This window comes from Belonocnema kinseyi, chromosome 5, assembly GCF_010883055.1.
Source record: "Belonocnema kinseyi isolate 2016_QV_RU_SX_M_011 chromosome 5, B_treatae_v1, whole genome shotgun sequence".
In the NCBI taxonomy this organism is placed as follows: Eukaryota; Metazoa; Arthropoda; class Insecta; order Hymenoptera; family Cynipidae; genus Belonocnema; species Belonocnema kinseyi.
In genome coordinates, this window is record NC_046661.1 from 17,482,705 (window position 1) to 17,492,721 (window position 10,017).

Sequence of the window (10,017 nt, forward strand, 5' to 3'; positions counted from 1 at the left end):
TGTCATTGATTGCTAGAGCCTTCTGGACATAACTCTCAATATATTCAATTTCATAACTGCCAGTAGGTATGGTCACTGCTGGATCACTGACATAGATTCTATTCTTTCCCGTGTCAACGGTAGAAATCGCATTGAATGTGAGCAATTCAACGAGTCCCAGTGCATAGCTCTTATGAGGAGATAGTTTATCAAACACTCTTACATAAACAATATTAATCTTTTATATACAGCTGTCCTGATAAAAATTGTGAACACAAGTGTCCACATTCAACACTATCATAATCCTGATATTTTTCATGATTGTACTGAATTACGCTACCAGCACCGAGGTAATCTACAAGATCCGATGGTGAACGAAGATTACCGAAACTGTCAAAGTATAGGACTTTATCACCTGGCTTTCTATAACTTACCCAGTGGGTACCAGGGCTATAACTGTCATCAAGATTGGCAATAGCTAACTCAATTTGAAACCTAATCCTTTTCTATAGGGTCTTAGGTGTAAACCTTTTCCAAGAGAAATAGCTTCCTCTGCATTGTTATTACGTTGAGCCTCTGCCAGTCGATGATTGGCTGCGCTAGCATCGTTTACTGCTTTAGCTATAACCGCTGCTCCACTAGTAAGAGCTCCAAGTACACTGAGTCCGTCAAAAATTGGAATCAGTGGCAAAACACCACCAACTTTCTAAGGTATTGGCAGGACACGTGGATTTTTTACTTGGTGTTTAATGCCGACGTTTTTGACAGCTTCCTATGCACCTATGATTCCGGACTTCATTGCCAGTTTTGCATTACTACTTTGTTTCATTGCTCTCTCAGCTGCATTCAAAACCTTTCGGAATGCTATTAGTTTATTTTTTGTAACTGGTTTCTTCTTCAAATTGGGCTTTCTATTCCTTCAACTGGGTTTCCTCTTCTTTAAACTGAGTTTCATTCCGAAATGGATTTCCTCTTTGCAGAAGGTTTCTTCTTTAACCCCATACCGAGTTTCGCTTTAACATTCATCACGTTAGCTATTGAATGTGCTGCCGCCTTCTCATAAATTCCAGCGCCTTTAACGAAAACACGCTGCCAGGCTTTAATAGCTAGTACACGAACTACACTGTTTCTTGTTGGAACGCTTTGAGGATTTCGCGAATATACAATGTTGAGTTCCTTACACACTTCGTCTGAGCGATTGATTTCAGGATCACCTCTAGCAAGTGGTTTAGTTAGCTTAGCATCTGGACCACAGTATTGGTAACAAGCAAATTCAACTCGAATGGCAAGTTGTTGATGACTTTCTTGACCAATCCCTTACATTGATAATGACGACGACGACGCTTTATTTGCTTTACTGTGCACATTTACTCTTTACTGAATGAAGGTCAACAAGCAACTGATAATAAATCTATACAAGGACTGTATTTATCGCTTTCACAATAGTCGAAGTCAAGATGCAGTTCAATACACAACTCACTAAACTTCCGGTTAGCAACTTTGACACCCTCATCCAGTCAGAAAAAAACGAGGATGAAGCAGCATGCCAGCCTACTACCAGAGAGCATTCTCGCAGTTTTTTGTGGATCATTAAATTATGGCAACACAAATACATAGGTTACCCTAATTCTACACCCAAACAGATTAAAATTTGTTAATGTCTACGTTTACTCTGAATCTCTCAAACAATCAAAGTAAAAATTCTTAGAATGGGTGTTAAATCATGTAGACGGTGTTGAATATTTTACTTTCAGTGAGAATGAGGACGTAATATCACCAAGTAAAGCCCAACCAAATTCAATAATTATCTTTGATGATGTAGCCTGTAAAAAACAGGATAACATTAAGCCTTTTTCTGTATGGATAGACACGCTCTTGTTGACACTTTTTACATATGTCAAACTTACGCTCGAATTCCTGAACATCTAGTTCGAGATGTCAATCTGTTAATACTTTTCAAGCAGGATGAAACAAATTTGAAATATGTGTACGACGATCATGTGAACATTTACATGAGTTATTCTCGATTTCGAGACTTATGTTAAATATGTTGCAATACTGACAAGTATGGATTCATTGTTATAGATAAGAATGGTGATTTCAACAAGGGAAGCAACAGAAAAAGATTTAACTGTTTTATCTCTCTATACATACAAGTTGTGTAGTGGAAATGATATCAATATATATAGAGACATCAACAAGTCAACATGACAAAATTTTACAAAGAGAAGAGGTGCTCCGTCAAATCACAAAAGCTAGTGAGGCGATTCGAAGTGAACATCGAATGCTCAAAATGGGTATAGAAGGCACTGCAAAGATAATGAGTCAAACGTTTAAGCTAATCATCATGCCACTGCAAAAATTGGTAGTTGGCGGCTAAATAGTCTCGAAAGATCATTTACCCACACAACTCGGAGGAGGTTCACGTGAGTGTCCTTCGCCACTGAAGTAATATGAACAGGAACTACTGCAAACCTCTGCTTCTCCTTTATTAAACCGTACATATTAACTGAGATATTGATTTATTTTTTAAATTTCGAACATCCTTTAATCCAACTGAGAACATTATTCTAGAAAAGTTTAATCCGTCTTTGTAGTACTACTAGCTGGATACACGGTTAGGCCTGAACTGATTTTTATTCACTGAATGTATGGCTGATAGTATAGCCCATTTGAAGCACTCTTCGTCTTTGTTTTAGACGTTGACGCATGCTTTTTTGTTCTCACTTAATCTAGTAAGTTTGATGTATAAGATACCTTTCATGGGGTTTAGTTTTTTTATGTTCGCTTCCAAATTAACAATAAGTGTTGGGTCCATCCAGAGTCTGTTTCTTGAAAGCCCTCCATTTCAGTTAAGATAGGATATAAGCTCCTGCTCACCAATCTTGAGATAATATGCATTAAGCACAGTGTTGATTTTCAAAGCCCTGTGACCACGCAAGGCTCGGCCAACATGTAAAACAAAAAGTACTTGAGAGTCATCTAGGAAGACAAGAACATCCTTGTGAACCAGCTTGACGATAATGCATGTTTTTATTCGGCTATCGAATGCTTTGTCGACGTCTATCTACTGCACTCGATCTTCAATATCATTGCGTGTCTTCTGGAGTCCGCTTACTTTTTAGCAGATCAGTATACACTGATCTCTCCATCGGTTAACTTTGCTCAGTTCTACATTCCTTGATTTTGAAATCACGTTTATCGCCTAATCAATACTAGGAATAAGTTTTAAACACTCATCGAGGATCATTTTGCATTGAGTTCAGGCTTTAAAGACTTTATAGACGAATGATGTTTTAATTTTACTTAATATTTTTCCTTCTTCCATAATTTGTCTTATTTACTCGCACCTCGCTGCACTGAACGATGGATTTAATGTGCTCCGCTCTGAGGTCTCCTTTTTATTGATCACTATCCCCACTCCACCTGCATTTGTAGCATATTCTCAAACTTGGGTATTCCCTTTTCTCCGCGTGCCACTTACATGGGACCATTGTTACTTTGTTGGTAAAGTAAGGACCTACATTATTGACCAAGACATAGATTAATGGCAGATTTCTGCCTTACCGACTGATGGTAGTGTAGTTTTCTGTTATACCTACTGATGATAACACAGGTTTCAACCTCACCAACTGACCTATAACTGTTTAACCAACTGATGATCATACAGATCTTTAACTTACCGACTGCGTTTACGCTATAACTGTTTTACCGAGTAATGGTAATTGAACAATAGAAATTGACCAGTAGCGTAATCTGCCGACGTCAGCTTCAAATAAGTAGTAGTGTCCCAGAACTGTGCTTGTTAAACTACTGCGCCGCGGCGCGAATGGGTATCATCGTTGTTATGAAAATGTCGTGCGCATGTTTCGCTTCGAGGACTTCTCCGGCACCATTCAGATAAGAGTGCAGAAGGTCATACATATCGTTTACCCTTTTGTGGTGATTATTCCTCAGACGATAAATCTAGACCACCTACCACTCGAAAGGCTTCCCAAGCGCGAACGACTCTTTTACAATTCTATAAGTTCAGTCATCCGTTTAAATGACATGTTCCGAGTATTTTCATCCGCGATTCCTGTTAACCGACTTAAGCTAGCTATGAGTAGGGCAGCTTCACACTCTGACGTAATGCACATAGCCGGATGAACTGTGTCCTGCATAAAATCGCTAATCTAGATATTTTTTCTCTGGCAAACAGGAATGTGACGGGCCGCTTACTGAATTGCCAGCGTAACTGATATTTATTACGCCATTCGCATCGCAAAATTATCTGGATTAAGGGCTGCACTTTGTCGAGAGACACGTACGCTTGGTTGGAAACCTAAATCGAACAGCGAGCTATACATTTTCGCGACCATTCTTGCGTCCATATTTAGCGAATTATTTTTAACTGTATTATTTTCATTGGGATTATTCTGGTTATATTCGTCTTCGCTTTCATAAGTTTCATCCGCCACGACGGATTTTTTTGATTCTATTTTATTTCTATATATATTTTAATTCGGGCGACTTCAATAGTAATCGGTTTGAATAAATAAGCAAGTAGTTAGATACGTAGTCTCTCTAGGGCCACTTTTCCTAATATACACTCAACTACAGGGTGTACTAGTGGATTTCTAGCCGAAAAACCTCACCATTCAAGCGTAATTTAACTGTGCTCGAAAACTCACTTACTAGCTCGCTTACTGCAATGAAATTTAAGGAAGAATCTCAACGGAAGGTTACACGAACATTACCCCCGAAAATAATGCAGAATAAATGATCATTCTAGTAATTCTCCTATTAAAATATGGGACCTTGAGCTCTTGACACAAAGGAGGAATTTTATGCTAGCTGAGTGCACCTTTTTATTTAACCCTTAGTGGTTTTCGAACCAATAACATAAGGATCAAATGGTCTAATTTCGAAGTTCGCCTGATCTGATCCGTTACCATTTCATCTTGTCAACAACTCAAGTCTCGAACGCGCGATTGCTAGCTATACTCTTTTGTGAACCCTTTTTCCGCCAAATCACATGGGTCGGTTATAAGCTGTAAGCGTAAGTCGGATAAACACCATTTTTTCATCGAGCAGCAATCTATTAAAATTTGATTGATTTTCCGATCATTTAAAAAAATACTATAAGAAAATAAGAGTAAATCCTTAGTTGATTTTTGGACGTGGAATTGGTCCTGCTCTCTGAAATCCTTAGTTTTTTAAAAACTGCTGTTAGATTAGATATTTTCCCCCTTCATCTTGTGTTGATTGCAAGCTCTTAAATAAAATTTTTCAATAAATTTTAAATTCGAAATTTTAGATTCTGAAAGCCATTTTCTTTGCCACGGCGGCACGAACGATTAAAACTCGACAATATCTCAACTCGGCTACATCTGTGTAGAAAAAAATCTGAAATTTACAGGCATGTACTCTAATTTAAGACCTTCTTAAAGATTCCATAACAAGTACACTTTTCGTAAAATATAAATTTGCTGTTTCAAACTATCACTGGGAAACCAATTGTACAAAAAAAGTACATTTTACTTTTAAAAATTGCACAAACGAAGAATTTTTACGCCATTTGTATATAAACACTTTCAGTTTTGTCAATGGGTCACTAGCTTGTTTGACTCTCTCACATTGTGACATGTATACCTGAGCGGTTTGCGCGAAACGCATTAGAAGATCTCAAAGTTAGAAATAATATTTCCATTTTATTTGTCCTGAAGACACAAACCCCAGAGCTCATCACAGACCTTTTATCCTTTGTCTCTTAAACATTCCAAATTGAGAAGCACTAAAAAAATCTCTCAAACGACTTAAAATACTTTCGTGATTCAAACTTCAACTATTTAATATATGTCAATCAATCAATAGACTTTATTATACTCCAACCTTTCGGGGTTTGGAGTTTTCAAAAATCCCAATTTAATCTCCTTTCTGTTTACCCAACCATAAATCATCAATGATAAATCTTAAATTCTTAAATATAGAAATGGAACAACCTAGGACATAAAATATCTCACCCCATAGTCTTCTAGAGTCTTCGAACAGTGTTTAAACTTTTACTTACCATTCAGGTTCAACGTACACTATAACTCACAAGCGGAATCTTTCAGTTTTACAGTTTTTTAACCCTTCTACATAGACAATTCCTCCATCCTCACTTATCCCCTTCTTTTTTCAACTCCTCACTCTTATCCTTATTCTTCTCCTGCTCCTCATCCGTCTTCTTTTCCATGTTGCCTGTGACCACCATCTCTCCTTCTACCTCGTCCCACTGCAGATCGTCTCTCCCAATTTCGCTTTCATCTGTCTTACCTGGACTTCAATCCTCAACAACTCGATTCTTCTCTTCTCCTTTCTCAGCCATTCCTGGACTTCCTCTTCCCTTTCCGTCCAGTCATCTTCTAACCATAGACTCGAGCTTTTCAAGTCCCCTTTCGCATTCATTAGTTTCTTTCTTTTCTCTCAGAATCTCAATTGTAGTGTCATTCCGCCATCCACTTTCCGAGAGCTCTCTATTTTCTCCTCTACCTTGGTGTGAGCTGCAAAAGTCCCCACTACGTTTATCACTTCATCTTCTCTCTTTCTTACTCCCTGAATTATCACGTTTCTTTTTCTTTTCGCTCTCTCTCTCTCTCTCTCTCTCTTCACTCTCTATCTACCACTCTTTCTTCGACAATTTCCTTGGCTGACCCTACCACGTCCTATCTTCTTCCTATTTCTGCTAGCTTACTTCCCTTATTTCTCTTTCTCTCATGACAGTGTCTTTTTTCATTTCCAGATGCACTATTTTTTCCTCCAACCTCTGCATCACCTCTTCCATTTTTCTCCTTTAAACTTCCCCCTCTGCTTTCCCTTGCACCTCCTCTGTTTTCCTTGCACCCTCTCTGCTTCCCATTCCTGCCTCCGGTTCTCCAAGAAACTCTCCTGCTGATTTCTCCACACCTCCAACAATCTCCACTTTTCTTTCATTGCTTTCTCACTTTCCTCCACCCGTTTCTTGATTTCTTCCATCACGCTTCCTTCGGGGTCCTTTTTGCCTATTTCCCTCTCTCGTTTCATCTTCTATCTTCCTCCTTTTCAACTCTTCTCGGCTGAACACTGTTCTACAACTCCCTTTTACTCACTTCAAAATTTCGCGCCAGTCTTCTGTATTACCGTCTCTCTGATAGGATACGCTGTTCTCTACTCCTTGCTCCTGGACCTTCCGTTTCGCATCTAACCTCCTTTTTCCACGTGTTACTGTTTTACCCCTCCAAATCTAACATTCTCCTCTCAATTCACACCTTACTTCCACTTCCACATTAAACCCGTCACTTTCCTCGTCTTACGTCCACACCCTTGTACTTCTACATCCATGCTACATTGACCTATGATATTGATACATTTTATCAGGGACTGGGAGCGAAATGCGTGAAGTTCCCACAATCCGCTTCTCACGAGCTCCTCGCCTGTTCATATTTTCCCATCGTTCGCACGTAACATCTGACTAAGGAGCAGAGATTAAATCGTCGAGGCTACCCGAAAACTAGGCATTGTCGTGTTTAAAAATTGATGGGAAATATGTATTGTCAACCATATAATACTAGAATATAAATAAACTAATCTAATTAATTTCTTAGTTAGACTTCATAAATAATAGTGGGCGGGAGGATAATTTTCACTAGCTGAAACGTAAGAAGCTTTGAAAACACAATTTTCGTTTGAAGACTAGAACGTGCTCCAATAGCAGGAAATTTGCAAAATCTATTAGGATTGTATAGAAGAATACGTATTTTTATCATAAAATATTCTCTTTGTTCAAATATTATCAATTTCAAAAATATAAAATCATGATAAAAAGTTTTTAAAATTATGTTCCACTCGAACTTCAACGATAACTTCAACTACTGTGAAAATTCTAAACGAGAGGACAAAAATAAAATCCAGAAGTATTGAATATTTCTCACGTTACCACTGGATGAATGAAATTGTTTAATACTTTTTAATGCAAACCTTCTTACCGGGGTAACTAGTTTCAGTTTAAATTTTCCTCCGGCCTTCCAGTCTTTAACGACGAGAAGCGGAGAAAGTATTAGCATGGAGGGGGAAGGCACCACCTGATGTGTTTTCCCGACCAGCCGAGTTGCGCATCGTTTGGGGAAACACAACGACCACAAGCGGAGAATGTAGTAGCATAGAGGGGGGAAGGCACCCTCCACTGTGTTTTCCTGCTTGATCCACAACTCGACCCTAGCCGGAGCTAGGAGATCGAGAAAATCACAAAGGCTCTATTTGCATCGCTCCTCGCGGTAAGTCCCGCCCACCTGTCTCTGCTCGCAATTCAAATTCAATTGCTTTCTGCTCGCCATAGAAATTCACTTGCTTTCTGCTTTGGATAATACAAACTAAACTCTTCAATTTTTGCAGCTCTTTAGTTAGGACGCATTTGGTCCACGAAAATAGGTTCCCGTCATGTTTTTAGTGCATATTGTCAATTGTCAGTTGAACAAATTATTTAAAAAAAAAAAACTAATTTTTAACAAAGTAATTAAATTTGCGACCAGAGAATCATCAACCAAAAAAAAAGAATCTTTAACAGGGTAGTACAACTCACGACCAAATAGTTGAATTTTCAACCAAAAACAGTAAAATTCATCTAACGACTAATTATTAGCAAAATAGTTGAATTTGAAACAAAAACATATTAATTTTTAGTCAAACAGTTCCATTTTTAATGAGAAATATTAAATTTCTGCCAAAGAAGATACATTTTCAACAAAAAAAAAAAAAAACGAATTTTCAACAAAATAAATTACTTTTTAAACACAGGTATGAAGTTTTTACAAAGTAGTTCACTTTTTTACCTAGCAGCAGAATTTTTAACCATGAAAGATGAACTCTAAAAAAACAGTAATAGTGGATATTCGAACCGAAAAAGATGTAATGTTACATAAAAACTATTTAAAGTTAATGAAGAAAAACACAATGTCAACGAGATTTATGTATTTTCACCCAAATAGTTTAATTATCAGTTGAAACAGTAACTTTGAAGAAAATAATGAAATTTCGAAGCATAGGAAGAAATGATAAATTAAAACAATTAATTTTTAACAAGGTAGTTGAACTGTCAGCCTAGTAGTCCAATTTTTAACCAAAATAATGAATTTAGAACAAGGAATTTTATAGTTGAAATATTTGAACCAAAGAGGGGTTTTAATTTTAAATCATTTTAATTCGTTTTTAACAAAAATGTGGAATTCCTACTAAATGAGGTGAATTTACAATCTAAAAAGATTATTGCTTAACCAAATTTTAATTTTTAAACGAGTAAGATTTTTCCGTAACGAAAGAAAACAATTTAACCAAATTGTTTAATTTGCAAGCAGTTAAGATATATTGACAATAAGAAATATAATAGTTGATATTCCACCCAAAAAATATTTAAAAATTTTTATATTCAATTCAAACCAGTTGGTTTCAACAACCAAAAAATGTATTTGCAACTATTTAAACAGTAGAGTTTTAACTACAAAACAAAATATTTTCGGAAAATTATATTCTTTCACTAAAGAGATGAATTTTGAACAGATAGAATTAATTTTCAAGAATGTACTTCGACTTTCTAAAATTATATATTTTTAAACAAAGAAATGAATCTTCAGAGACAACTATAATATATAGTATAAATTGCAGACAAACAATATTTTTACTTTAACGAAAGAATAGTCAAATTCGACTAAAAAGAACGATGCATCGAAAAAACTCAAATGTTTATGTGAAACAGTTAACTTTTTAACATACAAAGAGTAATTTTTAAAGAAACTCTCGAATTATTCAAATAATTAACAGAACATTGAATCAACTGTATACATTTGCTTATTTTCCGATTATTACAAGTTATTAAGATGATACTTCTAACTTAAAATAACATGTGAAAAAATAATTGTTGATATAAATAAAAATACAAAATTACACAAAGAGCGATATTTTTTATTCTATTCGCTGATGACAGTGACACCAAAATACTATTATGGAGGAGAAAAATGTAAGCCTTTAGGCATGATAGAAAAC